Source organism: Bombina bombina, chromosome 1 (assembly GCF_027579735.1).
Source record: "Bombina bombina isolate aBomBom1 chromosome 1, aBomBom1.pri, whole genome shotgun sequence".
Taxonomy (NCBI): domain Eukaryota; kingdom Metazoa; phylum Chordata; class Amphibia; order Anura; family Bombinatoridae; genus Bombina; species Bombina bombina.
Genome location: NC_069499.1, coordinates 1,214,242,971 through 1,214,261,456, shown reverse-complemented (window position 1 = coordinate 1,214,261,456; position 18,486 = coordinate 1,214,242,971). Strand labels below are relative to the sequence as shown.

Here is an 18,486-nt window from a genome sequence, read left to right as displayed (position 1 = left end):
TTTGTGGATTGTGATAATGTTAGCCTCGAGAAATTCTGGGAGGAATCTACCGTGTTGGGCCACACCTTCGAAGAAGCGGAGCAGAATCGGAGAGAGTGTGGGGCTGAGGGCCTGGTAGAAGGCGACTGTGAACCCATCTGGTCCCGGGGCCTTGTGGGGAGCCAAACCGGCTATGGCCACCTTAACTTCCTCTAATGTAAATTGGTAATACAGGTAAGGTCCAGCCCCTCCAGAAACTTGCTAATGTCACTGGGGGTGGCTCTATCTGCCGTGGTTGCGATATTATAGAGGGAGGAGTAGTATTCTGCGAAAGCTACTCCTATTGCTTTAGGGGAATGGACTGGTCCCCTTTGGGTGGTGATGGTGGCTATCCTACTCTGCTGCGTGCGTTTTCTGAGCTTATTTGCTAGCAGTCTGTCTGCCCTATTGCCTTTATGATAATATAACTGTTTGAGTCTATGCAGACTATCTTGTACTCTTAAGGTTTCCCTTTTAGAAATTTCTTCTCTGATTAAACCTATCTGCTGGGCTATTTGGGAGTCAGGGCATAACTTATTAGAGGACTCTAGAGAGCGGAGATCTCCGTATAGCTTAGCTAGTGACTGGTTTCCTGACTTGCGACAATGGGCAAATGTTTTGATAAAGTGTCCTCTCAGATAGGCTTTGAGGGTTGCCCAAACTATATCTAGGTCCGTGGTACCAATGTCATTATGAGTCAAAAAGTCAGTTATCGTCGCGGTGAGTGTAGGAAGCTCTCTCTCGGTTAGTAGCTGGTCAAAGAGTCTCCAGGAGGGCCTATTGGTTAAGGATTGCAACTCAGAGAAATCTGGGTAGACCATGTCGTGATCTGACCACGTGCATGGCCGAATGGTAGGGTTCATCATCTTGTCCAAGGAGCATGAGTCACATAGTATGTAGTCGATCCTTGAGAATGAATTGTGGGCTTTAGAGTGATGTGTAAAGTCTTTTTCCATGGGTGCTAAGCACCTCCACGCGTCGTACAGGTCATGTTGGTACATAAGTTTGCGGAAGGCATTAGAGGTTGACGAGATATTTCTGTCCGCATGAGTAGTGAGAGTGGATTGTTTATCTTTTTGAGGGTCCCATACCATGTTAAGGTCTCCACCTATGATTAGGTGTCCTCTTTTGAGTTGGTCTACCCCAGCTAGAAACTGTCGTGTAAATGGTATTTGCTTCGCATTCGGTGCGTAGACAGAAACTAAGGTGTACACGATGTCGTTAAGTTTACAGACTAGTATGAGGAATCTACCCTCAGTGTCCCTCTCTACATGTTCTAATGTAAAGGTTAGGTCCCTACTAATCAGGATAGCCACTCCTCGGGTCTTCCCTTCTGTGTTAGACGCTGTTTCACATATTGGAAAATATTGGGAGCTCTTAATAGCATGGGGATCCCCTGATCAATGTGTCTCCTGAAGAAACAGGATGTGGACCTTATGGGTATGGAGGTAGTTAAGTAGGAGTTTTCTCTTCATAGGGGAGTTTAAACCCTGTGCATTAAGGGTGGCTAATCGGATTGGTGCCATTGTAGTGACAGGTTGGGGGCAAGGGGGAGAGGCAAAATATGGGCAAAGAATGGGGTGGATTGCAGAATATGTTGTCAAGGAGCCAGACACGGGGACCCACCGGTTCTGAGGTGTTTGCTATAGATGGAATTTCAAAGGCCCTAGCGGTTACTCAGGAAAAAAGTGTCAAGTAATCACTTTCGCAATGAGTGTCTCCCCTGATGGCTATCAGAGGGGCACAACTATTTTTGTGGGGCGGAGATAAGCAGCGAGCAGCCATGCTCCCCGCCAAATTACTTCATTATTATTATGCATGCAGCTTTAGCTGTTCTGACTAGAAGAGAACTGATGTTTAAATCTTGATGTGTATCAAGATTACCAATATTTTTTGTAGAACTCTATGTGATTTTCGGCTATGTAACCATATCAGTAGATTTAGAACCTCAACAAGTAATATATACAGTAAGTTCTCCAGTAGAGGTAGCTAGAGAACAACAAAAGTTCTGGTTTTAAGTTTAAAAGGAACCCACTTAGGTAATTCACGGCTAGATTACGAGTTTTGTATTATGAGCGGCTCGGTGCTAACTTGCAAGTTATTTCCACCGCTCACCTCCCTATAGCGCTGCTATTACAGGTTTGTAAAAACCCTGCTTAGCAGGCAATATGTCAGCGATGAGCAAAATTGAGCTCCATACTGCACACGAATACCAGCGCTGCTTTGAGCTGGTTTTATGTGCTCGTGCACGATTTCCCCATAGACATCAATGGGGAGAGCCGGATAAAAAAAAGCCTAACACCTGCAATAAAGGAGCGTAAAGCTCCGTAATGCAGCCCCATTGATTCCTTTGGGGAAAGAAAATTTATGTTTACACCTAACACCCTAACATTAGCCCTGAGTCTAAACACCCCTAATCTGCCGCCCCCGACATCGCTGACACCTACATTATACCTATTAACCCCTAATCTGCATCCCTGCCACTGCCGCTACCTACATTACACTTATTAACCCCTAATCTGCCAGCCCCCAATATCGCCGCAACCTACATTACACTTATTAACCCCTAATCTGCCGCCCTCAATGTCGCCGCCACCTACATAAATTTATTAACCCCTAATCTGCTGCCCCCAATGTCGCCGCCACTTACCTACACTTATTAACCCTTAATCTGCTGCCCCCAATGTCACCGCCACCTACCTACTCTAATTAACCCCTAATCTGCCGCCCCCAACGTCGCCGCCACTATACTAAAGTTATTAACCCCTAAACCTAACTTTAAGTCTAACCCTAACCCTAACGTAACCCTAACCCTAACACCACTAACTATAACATAATTAAAATAAATCTAAATAAAAATTACTATCATAACCTAAATAATTCCTATTTAAAACTAAATACTTACCTGTAAAATAAACCCTAAGATAGCTACAATATAACTAATAGTTACATTGCAGCTATCTTAGGTTTTATTTTTATTTCACAGCTAAGTTTGTATTTATTTTAACTAGGTAGACTAGTTAGTAAATAGTTATTAACTATTTACTAACTACCTAGTTAAAATAAATACAAATTTACCTGTAAAATAAAACCTAACCTGTCTTACACTAACACCTAACATTACACTACAATTAAATCAATTACATTAATGAAATACAATTAACTAAATTACAAAAAATAATAAACACTAAATTACACAAAATAAAAAAGAAATGATCAAATATTTAAACTAATTACACCTAATCTAATAACCCTATCAAAGTAAAAAAGCCCCCCCCCAAAATAAAAAAAACCCTAGCCTAAACTAAAGTGCCAATAGCCCTTAAAAGGGCCTTTTGCGGGGCATTGCCCCAAAGAAATCAACTCTTTAACCTGTAGAAAAAAATACATTTGGATGGGCATTGCCCTTAAAAGGGCATTTAGCTCTTTTTTCAGCCCAAACCCTAATCTAAAAATAAAACCCACCCAATAAACCCTTAAAAAAACCTAACACTAACCCCCAAAGATCCACGTACAATTTTTGAAGACCGGACATCCATCCTCAACGAAGCCCGGGAGAAGTCTTCATCCAATCGGCAAGAAGTTCTCAACTATGCCGGGAGAAGTCTTCATCCAAGCGGCAAGAAGTCATCCTCCAGACGGGCAGAAGTCTTCATCCAGGCGGCTTCTTCTATCTTCATCCTTCGGACGCGGAGCGGCTCCATCTTCAAGACATCCGGTGCATTCTATCAGCCAATCGGAATTCAAGGGACGCCATCTTGGATGACGTACCTTAAAGGAACCTTCATTCTACAGTAGCCGTCGAAAGAAGAGGATGCTCCACGCCGGATGTCTTGAAGATGGAGCCGCTCCGCATCGAAAGGATGAAGATAGAAGAAGCCGTCTGGATGAAGACTTCTGCCCGTCTGGAGGATGACTTCTTGCCGCTTGGATGAAGACTTCTCCCGGCTTCGTTGAGGACTTCTTGCCGCTTGGATAATTTTTTCTTTTTAGATAGGATTTTGTTTGGGGGGTTTGGTTGTGTAGGTGGTGGGTTTTACTGTTGGGGGTGTTTGTATTTTTTTTACAGGTAAAAGAGCTGATTTCTTTGGGGCAATGCCCCGCAAAAAGCCCTTTTAAGGGCTATTGGCAGTTTATTTTAGGCTAGGGGTTTTTTTATTTTGGGGGGGCTTTTTTATTTTGATAGGGCTATTAGATTAGGTGTAATTAGTTTAAATATTTGCTAATTTCTTTTTTATTTTGTGTAATTTAGTGTTTATTATTTTTTGTAATTTAGTTAATTGTTTTTAATTAATGTAATTGATTCAATTGTAGTGTAAGGTTAGGCTTTACTGTAAAACAGGTTAGGTTTTATTTTACAGGTAAATTTATATTTATTTTAACTAGGTAGTTAGTAAATAGTTAATAACTATTTACTAACTAGTCTACCTAGTTAAAATAAATACAAACTTAGCTGTGAAATAAAAATAAAACCTAAGATAGCTACAATGTAACTATTAGTTATATTGTAGCTAGCTTAGGTTTTATTTTATAGGTAAGTATTTAGTTTTAAATAGGAATTATTCAGTTGTTAATAGTAATTTTTATTTAGATTTATTTTAATTATGTTAAAGTTAGTGGGTGTTAAGGTTAGACTTAGGGTTAGGTTTAGGGATTAATAACTTTAGTATAGTGGTGGTGATTTTGGGGGCAGCAGATTAGGGGTTAATAAAAGTAATGTAGATTGCTGCGATGTTAGGGACAGCAGATTAGGGGTTAATAATATTTAACTATTGGTTACGATGCGAGAGTGTGGCTGTTTAGGGGTTAATATGTTTATTATAGTGGTGGCAATGTCCGGAGCAGCAGATTATGGGGTTAATCATTTTATTTTAATGTTTGCGATGCGGGAGGGCCTCGGTTTAGGGGTTAATTGGTAGTTTATGGGTGTTAGTGTACTTTTTAGCACTTTAGTTATGAGTTTTATGTTACAGATTTGTAGCGCAAAACCCATAACTACTGACTTTCAGTTTACGGTACAGATCTTGGCGCTATAGGCTGTACCGCTCACTTTTTGGCCGCACAGGCAAACTCGGAATACCGGCGCTACGGAAGTCCCATTGAAAAAGGACTTTTTGAAAGATGCGGTAGTTACGTTGCGTTACGGCCAAAAAAGTGTGCGGGACAGATATACCTGCAAGACTCGTAATACCAGCGGTAGTGAAAAAGCAGCGCTATGAGGCTTTTTCACTCATAACGCAAAACTCGTATTCTAGCCGTCAGTTTTTTAAGTGAAATATGCAGTATTGTAAAGGAATAACAGTTTTACTGTGAGATGATATAGTTAAAAGCTGTGCTTAAAGAACAATTCTGAAATGCTGAGCAGGAATTACTTTAGCCATACAACTGTTAACTTTCACCTAGATTACAAGTTTTGCATTACGGTGCGGTACGGCTTTTAATGCTCAAAAATTGGCCATTATGCTGGAATGGCCAGGAACGCATATTATAAATCGTGTCGGTATAGCTGTAATGTAAGCATTTTAGCCTGTAACGCAACGTCCATTCCGCACTCAAAAAATTACATTTTTGTGGGGGATTTTCATAGCGCCGGTATTACAGGTTGTGCGTTCAGGTTAAAAAGCTTGCATTATGCTCTATACTGACATGATCCATACCACCATCTGAGAGCAGTTGTTATGGATTTGTGTAATAAAAATGTTTCACAAAACTCATAACTAAAATGTTACAAAGTACACTAACACCCATAAACTACCTATTAACCCCTAAACCGCCACCCTCCCGCATCACAAACACTATATTAAACCTTTTAACCACTATTAAATAAAGTTATTAACCCATAATCTGCTGCCCACCCACATTGCCAACACTATTTAAATATATTAACCCCCTAAACCGCCGCTCCCCGACATTGCAAACCCTAAAAAAGTTATTAGCCCCTAATCCGCCGCTCCCCAACATCGCCTACACCTAAATAAACCTATTAATGCTTAAACCGCCGCCCCCCCCCCACATTGCCAACGCTATAATAAAGTATTAACGCCTAAACCTCATGCCGCCCACATAGTACCTACTAAACTAAACCAATTAACCTCTAAACCGCCGCCCCCCACATCGCAAAACACTAAATTAAACTATTAATCCCTAAACCTAACACCTCCCTAACTTTAAATTAAAATTACAATATAACTATATATAAATAAATAAAAACTTACCTGTGAAATGAAAATAAACCTAACATTAAACTATAAATTAACCTAAAATAGCTATTCTAATAAAATAAAAAATACTACCAAGTAAAAACCTAAATTACAAATTTAAAAAACCTAACACTACGAAAAAATAAAAAAATCTAAAATTACAAGAAATAATAAACACTAAATTACGAAAAATAAAAAACACTAAGCTTACAAAAAATAATAAATGAAATTATGAAAAATAAAAACAATTACACCTAATCTAAAAGCCCTATAAAAATAAAAAGCCCCCCCCAAATAAAAACAGCCCCTAGCCTACAATAAACTACCAATAGCCCTTAAAAGACCTTTTGTAGGGCATTACCCTAAGTTAAACAGCTCTTTTACCTGTAAAAAAATACAAAGTTCCCTCAACAGTAAAACCCACCCCCCAACTAACCCCCCAAAATCAAAAAACCTAACTCTAAAAAATTCTAAAGTACCCATTGCCCCAAAAGGGGCATTTGTATGGACAAAGGGTATTCAGCTCTTTTTTCACAGGGCATTCAGCTCTTTTCCAAGTGCCCATCTCTAATCTAAAAAAAAAACCTAACTGTAACCCCAGAATATCTGCTCACGGTTCCTGAAGTCCGGACATCCATCTTCATCCAGGCAGCGACACCTCCATCCATCTTGGGGACGTCTTCTATCTTCATCATGGCGGCGCAGATTAGGTGTAATTGTTTTTATTTTGGATAATTTCGTTTATTATTTTTTGTAAGCTTAGTGTTTTTTATTTTTTGTAATTTTAGATTTTTTTATTTTTTTTCATAGTGTTAGTTTTTTTTTTAAATTTGTAATTTAGGTTTTTAATTGGTAGTTTTTTTATTTTATTAGAATAGTTATGTTAGATTAATTTATAGTTTAATGTTAGGTTTATTTTTATTTCACAGGTAAGTTTTTATTTATTTTAAGATAGTTATATTGTAATTTTAATTTAAAGTTATGGGGTGTTAGGTTTAGGGGTTAATAGTTTAATTTAGTGTTTTGCTATGTGGGAGGGCTGGTGGTTTAGGGGTTAATAGGTTTATTTAGTGACGGCGATGTGGGGGGCCAGAGGTTTAGGGGTTAATAGGTTTATTTAGTAGCGGCGATGTGGTGGCCCGGAGGTTTAGGGGTTAATAGGTTTTTTTGGTAGCAGCGATATGGGAGACCGGAGGTTTAGGGGTTAATCACTTTATTTAGTGTCAGCAATGTCAGGAGCAGCGGATTAGGGGTTTATAACTTTATTTAGGTGTCAGCGATTTCGGGGACGGTGGATTAGGGTAGTTTAGACTAGGGGTTTATGTTAGGGTGTTAGGTTTAAACAAAACTTTTTTTCCCCCATAGACATCAATGGGGTTGCGTTATGGAGATATTTCATTCTGCACTTCAGGTTTTTTTCTAACACTCTCTCCCCATTGATGTCTATGTGGAAAGCGTGCACAAGCACATCAAATCAGCCCTTGGCTTTTGTGTGGTATGAAGCTTAACGCCACCATATCGCACGCACAAGCAGGCTTTTCAGTAACTCATAATGGCAGCGCTATTGAGAGTGAAAAAGCTACTTTTTTGGCGTTATTTTCACACCCTGTTTAGTGCAAAACTTGTAATCTAGGTGTTTATTAGGATTGAATAAAGTAGAGAACAGTAAAAACAGCTAGGGAACTAACTTCAGGCTATGTGTGCTTTGGTAGCTGCTGGCTGTGAGAGGTGATCTGCCTTGCTGATAGTTACAGGCTGTGTGAGCTTGGTAGCTGGTGACTGTGAACAGTGAACTGTCTTCCTGACCGTTTACACGTTGTGTGATCCTTGGCAGCTGCTGGCTGTGAGAGGTGATCTGCGTTGCTGATAGTTACAGGCTGTGTGAGCTTGGTAGCTGGTAGCTGTGAGAGGTGAACTGAATTGCTGACAATTTATAAGCTGCACAGTCCTCTACTTGTAAACTGGATAATGGTAAAGTGGGATGTTGTTACAGAAAGAGAGTTGAAGCTGGGAAGCCAAAAACACACTGTGTTTGCATGAGGGTTAGTATAAATCACAGTCAAAGAAGATAAGATTCACCTGGCTTGCTGGAAATAAAGAGAGTAATCCTAGAAACAGGAACACCTGTGAAGACACAAAGCTTGTTCAATTTCTAAGAAAGGTGTAATGGTTAGAGATGTGTTAATAAAGGTAGTCGCTCAGCCTACTTTTAAGGTGTGGGTTTCCCACATATCTTCCTCGGGACCATATCCTTTCCACCGTATAAGATATTGCAGCTGTCTCCGGAATCTCCATGAATCTAGTATGTGATCTATCTCATACTCGTCTTCACCATCAATCTTGACTAGTGGAGATGGTGGGATACCACAATCAGGAAAAGGATTTGAGTAATAGGGTTTGAGGAGGGAGATGTGGAAAGTTGGATGAATTCGGTAAGTAGAGGGTAGAGCTTATGTGATGGCATTGCCGTTCACAATTCAATGCATGGTGAAAGTACCTATGAATTGATGTTCTAATGTCTTTGTAGGAATAGACAATCTAATGTTCTTGGTAGAGAGACAGACCTTATTACCAATTTTATAAGTAGAAGGAGCTCTTCTCCTGTGGTCATAGAATTTCTTCCGTTTGAGTTGAGAGTTTTTGATGGAGTCTTGCAAGACCTGATGTTCCTGTTGGATATTTTGAAGAAAAGTGGAAAAGGATGGGCTATTAGTAGCAGGAACTGAGGTAGGTAGAAAGGTGGGATGATATCGATAATTTGCGTAAAAAGGAGTTTTCTTGATGTTGCTACTAAATGAGTTGTTATAAACGAACTCTGCAGTTGCAAGGAAACTTGCCCAATCATTTTGGAGGTGGCAACAGTAACATCTAAGATACTGTTCGAGTATCTGGTTTATCCTTTCAGTCTGGCCATTTGACTGTGGATGGAAAGCAGTAGATAATCTTCTTTTAATGTGAAGCAAAGTACATAAGGCTTTCCAAAAATAGGAAGTTAACTGTGTTCCTCTGTCAGTAATGATGTCTGTTGGTAAACCATGCAGTTTAACTATATTGTTGTTGAGAACTGTAGCGGTAACTTGTGCAGATGGAAAATGTTGTAAAGGGATAAAATGTGCCATTTAGTTAAGTTATCTACTACCACTAAGATTGTAGTGTAAGTCTGAGACTTTGGTAAGTCTACCATGAAATCAATACTGATGGCTTGCCAGGGGGTTTTAGGGATAGGTAAGGGGATGAGTAACCCATAAGGACGCTGTCTGTCAGATTTGGTTCTTGTACAGATGTTTCAAGTGTTCACTTATTGTTGTACAGTGTTATTTATTCCTGGCCACAAATAAACTCTATTTATTAACTCTTGAGTTTTCTTTATTCCTGGATGTCCTGCCAAAGGATTATCATGTACTTGTTTTAAAGCGTTGTAGTTTCATATTTCCCAGATAGGGAGTCAGCCTTCCAATTATTAACACCTGGCCTATAAGTGATAATGAAGTCGAACCAGTCAAAAAATAAGCTCCATCTGATTTGACGGGATGATAGAGTTTATTATTGCATAAATATTGCAAATTCTTATGATCGGTGTGAATTCTGATAGGATGACTAGTTCCTCCGAGGAGATGTCGCCAGTGTTCGAGTGCGGCTTTTATTGAGAAAAGTTCTTTATCATCTATTGAGTAGTGTCTTTCTGATTCTGTCAAGGTGCATGAGTAGTAGGCGATGCGATAAAGTGGAGTCTTTGGATTTTCTCTTTGGTATAGAATGGTTCCAATGCCAACATCAGAAGCATCAACTTCAAGTAAGTATTGAAGAGATGGATCAGGAAATTTTAGGATGGGTGCAGTAAGGAATTTTTTTCTTGAGTAAGTAAAAAGATTCTTGGGCTGAAGAAGTCTATAAGAATTTAGTGTTTTTTCCGGTGAGGAGGTTTAACGGTTTTACTATCGAAGAGAAATGTTTGATGATTTTTTTTATAAAAATGTGTGAAGCTTTGGAATCTTTGCAAGGTCTTCATATTTTGGTCAGTCAGAGATAGCATCAACCTTCTTAATATCCATAGAAATACCTTGGGATGAGATTACATAGCCAAGGAAAGAGATTTGGTTTACTTCAAATAGGCCTTTCTCAAGTTTGGCATATAATTTATTGGTTTGTAAGTGGGATAATACCCATTGAACGTGTTTGCGATGTTGGGTTAAATCTTTTGAGTAAATGAGGATATCAATTAGATACATGACAACGCAGATATCCAATAATTCCTGTAAAATGTCAATAAAGAATTGGATCGTGGCAGTTGCATTACATTAACAAAAAGACATGACAGTGTATTCATTTAATCCGTAACTGGTTCTGAAGGCCGTCTTCCATTGATCTCCGCTTAGGATGCGAACCAAATTATAGGACACCTTCAAATCCAATTTGGTATAAATGGTAGCATATCTGAGGCGTTCTATTAGTTTTGGAATGAGTGGGAGAATATATTGTTTTTTTATAGTGATGTTATTTAGTTGCCTTTAATCAATGATAGTGCGTGTTGATCCGTCCTTATTTTTAGCAAATAATAGGCCTGCAGGAGAAGTAGATGGCCTGATGAACCCCTTCTTCAGATTTTCATCCAGATATTCTCTGAGGTATTGTAGTTCTGGTTAAGAGAGTGGATAGAAATGCCCATATAGTATGGTTGTCCCTGGTAACAGGTCTATGGGGCAGTCGTATGGTCTATGTGGTGGAAGCGTTTCAGCCTCTTTTATGTCAAAAACCTCAGAAAATTCTCTGTAAGAAGGTGGAATCACATAAAGTTTTACCTGGAAAAGGGGTATGGTAGTAAAGCAGGTTTGTTTACAGTAATCAGAACTGAAGAATAGAGTGATAGGGTGCCAATTGATTACATGGTTATGTTTTTTTAGCCATGGTAAACCTAATATAACAAGGTACATAGGTGAGGGTATGATATTGAAACTGAGAAATTCTGTAAGTGTCTCAACTGTACTGAGTTTTAATGGAATAGTATGATGAGTAACTGGACCAGTAGAAACAGGGTGCCATCAATAACTATTACAGAAACTGGAGTGTTTTTTTTATGCTATGTACTTTTTTTATTTACAAGAGATACATCAACAAAATTTCCACAAGCGCCTGAATCAATTATAGCATTTGTCTGGATCTGGTTTTTGTCCCACTGTAAAAAAATAGGCAAAGTACAGAATGAGGAAGTGTTGGTTATAAGTGAATGCACATCACAGATAGAAGTTATCTTACCCTGTTGTTGATGTTGTAGAGAAGGGCAAGTGGATAGGTCATGGGAATTGGATGCACAATAAACGCATACATTCTGTGTCTTCCTTTGCTGTTTTTCTTCCTGGGACAGAGGACCCCTAACTACTCCAACCTCCATAGCCTCGGGGATGGCTGTAGATTTTTCAGACCTCTTTGGGTTAGCAGTTAAATAGCTGAATCTTCTAGGGTAATAATCAGATGCATTTAGTTCTGATCTCCTTTCTTGGATCCTATGGTCTATATTAATTGCTATTTTCATGAGGGTGTCTAGAGTCTCTGGTATATCAATTCTGGCCAGTTCCTCTTTTACGGCTTCAGAGAGTCCAAGTCTGAATTGATTCCTGAGACTGATGTCATTCCAGAGTGTGTCTTTACTCCATGTTTTGAATTCAGCTATATAGTCTTCTGCCGGTCTCTTGACTTGTTTTAAGGCTCTGATATGACTATCAATTATATTTTGTTTGTGAGGATCCTCATAGAGCAGTGACATAGTAGACAAAAAGCCTACCAAAGAATGTAAAAATAGGATCCTGAGTCTCCAAATTAGGTGTTTGCCCATGACCTGGGTTCCCCTTGGAGGTAGGATATAGTAGAGAGAACCTTTATCCGGTCATTACTGTATGTTTTTTGTTTTAAGGTGAATAAGAGATGGCAGGCATTTTTTAATTCTCTGTAGGTAGTGCGGTCTCCAGAGAAAGGTTGTGGGGGACAGAATATAGGTTCAGGAGCTTCTGTGGATTTTTGTATCATAGAATCCTTTATTAAGGTTTTAGGGTCTGGTTCTCTACTTGTAAATCCCTAAGGCCCTGAGTTAACATTAGTGATGTCGCGAACCTAAAATTTTGCGTTCGCGAACGGCGGATGCAAACTTCCACAACTGTTCGCGAACGGGCGAATCAGGCAAACCGCCATAGACTTCAATAGGCAGGCAAATTTTAAAACCCACAGGGACTCTTTCTGGCCACAATAGTGATGGAAAAGTTGTTTCAAGGGGACTAACACCTGGACTGAGGCATGCCGGAGGGGGATCCATGGCAAAACTCCCATGGAAAATTACATAGTTGATGCAGAGTCTGTTTTTAAGCAGTTAGGGCATAAATCATCTAACATTCCTAAATTGTTTGGAATAACGTGCTTTAAAACATCAGGTATGATGTTGTATCGATCAGGTAGTGTAAGGGTTACGCCCGCTTTACAGTGACAGACCAAACTCCCCGTTTAAAGAGACAGTCTACACCAGAATTTTTATTGTTTTAAAAGATAGATAATCCCTTTATTACCCATTTCCCAGTTTTGCATAACTAACACATTTATAATAATATACTTTTAACCTCTGTGATTATCTTGTATCTAAGCCTTTGCAAACTGCCCCTTTTTTCAGTTCTTTTGACAGACTTGCAGTCTAGCCAATCAGTGCCTGCTCCCACTTAACTTCTCGTGCACGAGCACAGTGTTATCTATATGAAATACGTGAACTAACACCCTCTAGTGGTGAAAAACTGTTAAAATGCAATCTGAAAGAGGTGGGCTTCAAGGTCTAAGAAATTAGCATATGAACCTCCTAAGTTAAGCTTTCAACTAAGAATACCAAGAGAACAAAGCAAAATTGGTGATAAAAGTAAATTGGAAAATTGTTTAAAATGACATGCTCTATCTGAATCATGAAAGTTAGTTTATTTTTATTATCTGCCCTCGGCCGAAATCAGAACATTCTTTAGCTTTCTGTCTGTCGGCCAAATGTCCATCTGCCAAATGTCCGTCTGCCAAATGTCCGTCTGCCAAATGTCCTTCTGCCAAATGTCCTTCTGCATTTTGTCAGAGCACCGCGTGCAATCTACTGTGCCACCAGATATGAGTGGTGTACTATTCTGAGTGAGTAGTACTATTCTGATCAGTTTAATCCCGGTTACGTCCCCTATCAGGGGACGTGTATATGGCATGGATTTTAGGAACCGGGAGATGGAAAAAGATGCTTGGTCGGTCCTCCTACTTCAAATTTGGGGCACTGTGCGTGCAATCTACTGTGCCACCAGATATGAGTGGTGTGTTAAGTAGTACTATTCTAAACAGTTTAATCCCTGTTACATCCCCTATCAGGGGACGTGTATATGGCATGAATTTTAGGAACCGGGAGATGGAAAAAGATGCTTGGTCGGTCCTCCTACTTCAAATTTGGGGCACTGAGCGTGCAATCTACTGTGCCACCAGATATGAGTGGTGTGTTAAGTAATACTATTCTGATCAGTTTAATCCCTGTTACGTCCCCTATCAGGGGACGTGTATATGGCATGGATTTTAGGAACCGGGAGATGGAAAAAGATGCTTGGTCGGTCCTCCTACTTCAAATTTGGAGCACTGCGCGTGCAATCTACTGTGCCACCAGATACGAGTGGTGTGTCAAGTAGTACTATTCTGATCAGTTTAATCCCTGTTACGTCCCCTATCAGAGGACGTGTATATGGCATGGATTTTAGGAACCGGGAGATGGAAAAAGATGCTTGGTCGGTCCTCTTACTTCAAATTTGGGGCACTGCGCGTGCAATCTAATGTGCCACCAAATATGAGTGGTGTGTTAAGTAGTACTATTCTGATCAGTTTAATCCCTGTTACGTCCCCTATCAGGGGAGATGTATATGGCATGGATTTTAGGAACCGGGAGATGGAAAAAGATGCTTGGTCGGTCCTCCTACTTCAAATTTGGGGCACTGCGCATGCAATCTACTGTGCCACCAGATATGAGTGGTGTGTTAAGTAGTACTATTCTGATCAGTTTAATCCCTGTTACGTCCCCTATCAGGGGACGTGAATATGGCATGGATTTTAGGAACCGGGAGATGGAAAAAGATGCTTGGTCGGTCCTCCTACTTCAAATTTGGGGCACTGCACGTGCAATCTACTGTGCCACCAGATATGAGTGGTGTGTCAAGTAGTACTATTCTGATCAGTTTAATCCCTGTTACGTCCCCTATCAGGGGACGTGTATATGGCATGGATTTTAGGAACCGGGAGATGGAAAAAGATGCTTGGTCGGTCCTCCTACTTCAAATTTGGGGCACTGCGCGTGCAATCTACTGTGCCACCAGATATGAGTGGTGTGTCAAGTAATACTATTCTGATCAGTTTAATCCCTGTTACGTCCCCTATCAGGGGACGTGTATATGACATGGATTTTAGGAACCGGGAGATGGAAAAAGATGCTTGGTCGGTCCTCCTACTTCAAATTTGGGGCACTGCGCATGCAATCTAATGCGCCACCAGATAGGAGTGGTGTGTTAAGTAGTACTATTCCGATCAGTTTAATCCCTGTTACGTGCCTTTTTTTGGTTTGGTTTTTGAAGCCACAGTGCAGCACCAGAGGCCAGAAAAATTTGGCATGTACACATGCCTGAAAAATTAGGTATTGTTGCAGCTGCTGCTGTAGCCGGCCAGAAAAATTGATGTTTGTTTCCCAGGCAGAAAGTGCCGTAAAACATTGCGGCTTGAGCCCTAGTTAGTGGCGGATAAGTCACGCAAGTCATCCGGCATTCGAAGATAAAATACAGCAGCGTGTGGACCATTTTTAGCCCAAGGCAGCTCATCTCATCAGGCCTTTTTTTTTTTTTTTTTTTTTTTTATCCACCTCTTCAAGCTTTTGTCTTATATTTTGTGTGATAACATCGCCATCTAGTGGCTGAAAAAGGCAATTAATATCTAATGTTAATAGCTCCTCGTAGCGATATTAAGACAGAAAATACAAGTGGTATAGATACCCTGGACAAGTGTATATTAGGTTGTGGAGGTAATTATCACCCTTCCAATAAGTATCTATGAATGAGCAGCAAATCTGTGTAACAAATAATCTTGGAATGGCGCATTATACAAAGCATATATATTGATTTATCCCCTCAAAAAAGACCGCAAAAAAAAAGGGTCTAGGTGTAAAGTATGTGAGCCATCCTCTCTAGTATTGATATAGCGTTAAGGTGAAAAATAATGTAAACTTCTGTAGGAAAATAACTGACTAAATTGTGCACATCTTATGAACATATGCTAGAATCAAGATATCAAACTGATAAAGAAGCAGTGTGGAAAATTGTGTGCATCGAAAGCAACATTAGCATAGTATCTCCTATATTGTAGCTGGGGTGGTTCCTACGAGGTGTACAAATACAGTAAGAGAGATCAAACATAGCTATTGTAGTATTCCAAGCCTCTGTCTATTAAACATGTGTCGCTATACATATTATAACATTGGTAAATTATAGTGACACCAAGCACCGTTAATGCCTGTTACTGAGTGAATAAAAAGAATAGAGTTCTGTCTTTAGCCTTCTCCGGTCCTCACTAGTCCCTGCTCACGCTTTGGTGCCAAAAGAACAGGCCTGTGCTTGTCCATGAGGGAGCTGGTGAAGGCTGCATTCTCATTGTGGATGTATGGTAGTCCAGCGATTAAGAACATATGGTCAGTAGCTCTGCATGAGCAGATCCTAGAGTCATATTGCTGGTTTGGGGATAGTCGCCAGGAAATAATGCCCCCATTATTAGAGCTGTTGAATATTATTTTATAAGGTCTTATGTCCCGTTCTGTTAGCAGATGTAACAAGTCACCCCCTGTAAGGAACTATATTTCCCTTCCATATTCATTTGATGATTGCTTCCGTGTCATGTAAGGACTTACCCCTAAGCAGGTTCCAGGGGTACTGATGCCTTTCTGTTCCCAAAAGATATGTGTTAGGAGAGATGGGCAGTCAGTAGGTATTGTGATTAACTGTGGTGGGGCCCACTCTCTAGGATAGTTGATCACGTCGTGATGTAAGGTCAGGTTTGCTGTGTCAGCTGAGTGATCCGGTGTGGGTAAATCTTTGCCTTTTGCAGGTGTATTTTCCATATATGATAAAAGTTCTTTCTCTGAGGGTGCTCTGTCAATTAGTGATTGAAATAGTGCCTCAATTCTAGCAAATTGTCTATCCAGGTTATCTGTTATATCTTCACTCCTCGTGGTTGCAGTTTGCATTGTCATTTCCGATGTGTAGATCATCTAGCTGGTAGTGAATATGAATTGAGCAGAGAGACAAGGACCCGCCAAGGATTATTGATATGATGCACTTATTGTTGAAAGTACAGCCAGCAGTGGCTAGATACCCCAGAGGTCTGGGGGGGAACGCTGCCTGAGAGAGTGCCGCTGCTACAGGCCTCAACTGTCCGATTCCGGCTCTGGAATCACCAACACAGCAGTTTAAGGTATGGGGTTTGAGAGCAGGTAACTGTGAGTATGATAAGATTCATAGATTTGTTGGATGCTGTTAAATTAAAACAGTAACCGGCGGATTACAGCTTTTTCCTCCAGAGCTCCAGGAAGATGCGACTGCTCAGAGTCGCTGCTTGGACACGCCCCTCATCAGGCCTTTTTTAAACGAATGTATTGCCCAATGTCAGTCCCTTCGGGATCCATCCCTCATTCATCTTAATAAAGGTGAGGTAATCTAGACTTTTTTGACCTAGGCGACTTCTCTTCTCAGTGACAGTACCTCCTGCTTCACTGAAGCTCCTTTCTGACAGGACACTTGAAGCGGGGCAGGCCAGAAGTTCTATTGCAAATTGGGATAGCTAAGGCCACAGGTCAAGCCTGCACACCCAGTAGTCAAGGGGTTCATCGCTCCTCAGAGTGTTGAGATCTGCAGTTAAGGCGAGGTAGTCTGCTACCTGTTGGTCAAGTCGTTCTCTGAGGGTGGACCCCGAAGGGCTGTGGCGATGCATAGGACTTAAAAAGCTCTGTATGTCCTCCATCAACAACACGTCTGTAAAGCGTCCTGTCCTTGCTGGCGTTGTCGTGGGAGTCGGAGGATTACTTTCACCTCTTCCCCTGTTAGATTCCCGTTATGCTGTGACATCACCCTTATACGCTGTGTAAAGCATACTTTTTAATTTATTTTGGAACTGATGCATCCTTTCCGACTTGCGGTAATTCGGTAACATTTCAGGCACTTTATGCTTACAGGCATTGCGCATGAGCGTCCAGTAATGTGGCAAAAAACTTCCCAGCTCCGCAGAGGCTGTCCTAGCACCCCGGTCATACAAATGCTCGTTAACGGCTTTTCTTGTTTGATCAGGCGGTCGAACATTAGGAGTGTTGAATTCCAACGTGTCGGGCTGTCGCAAATCAAGCGCCTCACTGGCATTTTGTTTCGCCGCTGGATATCTGAAAAGTGCGCCATGGCCGTGTAGGAACACCTGAAATGGCCACACACCTTCCTGGCCTGCTTCAGGACGTCCTGTAAGCCTGGGTACTTATGCACAAAGCATTGTACGATCAGATTACACACATGTGCCATGCACAGCACATGTGTCAACTTGCCCAATTTCAATGCTGCCACAAAATTACTTCCGTTGTCAGAAACCTCTTTGCCGATCTCCAGTTGGTGCGGAGTCAGCCACTGATCCACCTGTAAGTTCAGGGCGGACAGGAGTGCTGGTCCGGTGTGACTCTCTGCTTTCAGGCAAGTCAACCCCTAGACGGCGTGACACTGCCGTATCCGGTATTTGGAATAGTACTTGGGGAGCTGGGGGGGGTGCCGTTGATGTGGAGCAAGACGCAGCAGCAGAAGAGGACTCAGCCGAGGAGGTTATGGAAGAGGATGGAGTAGGAGGAGTAGAGGAGGTGGCAGCAGACCTGCCTGCAATTCGTGGCGGTGTCACCAACTCCTCTGCAGAGCCACGCATTCCATGCTTGGCAGCCATCAGCAGGTTTACCCAATGCACAGTGTAGGTGATATATCTGCCCTGACCATGCTTTGAAGACCAGGTATCAGTGGTCAGATGGACCCTTGCCCCAACACTGTGTGCCAGACATGCCATTACTTCCTTTCGCACAATCGAGTACAGGTTGGGGATTGCCTTTTGTGCAAAGAAATTTCGGCCGGGTACCTTCCACTGCGGTGTCCCAATAGCTACAAATTTTTGGAACGCCTCAGACTCCACAAGCTTGTATGGTAAAAGCTGGTGGGCTAAGAGTTCAGAC

The 18,486-nt window shown here is 41.1% G+C and overlaps 1 protein-coding gene across 1 annotated transcript in view; it reads left to right on the top strand.

Moving 5' to 3' along the window:
• The window catches only part of LOC128664070 (sodium- and chloride-dependent neutral and basic amino acid transporter B(0+)-like), a 108,384-nt gene that overhangs the window by 13,003 nt on the left and 76,895 nt on the right, over positions 1–18,486 (top strand). The window lies entirely within an intron of this gene.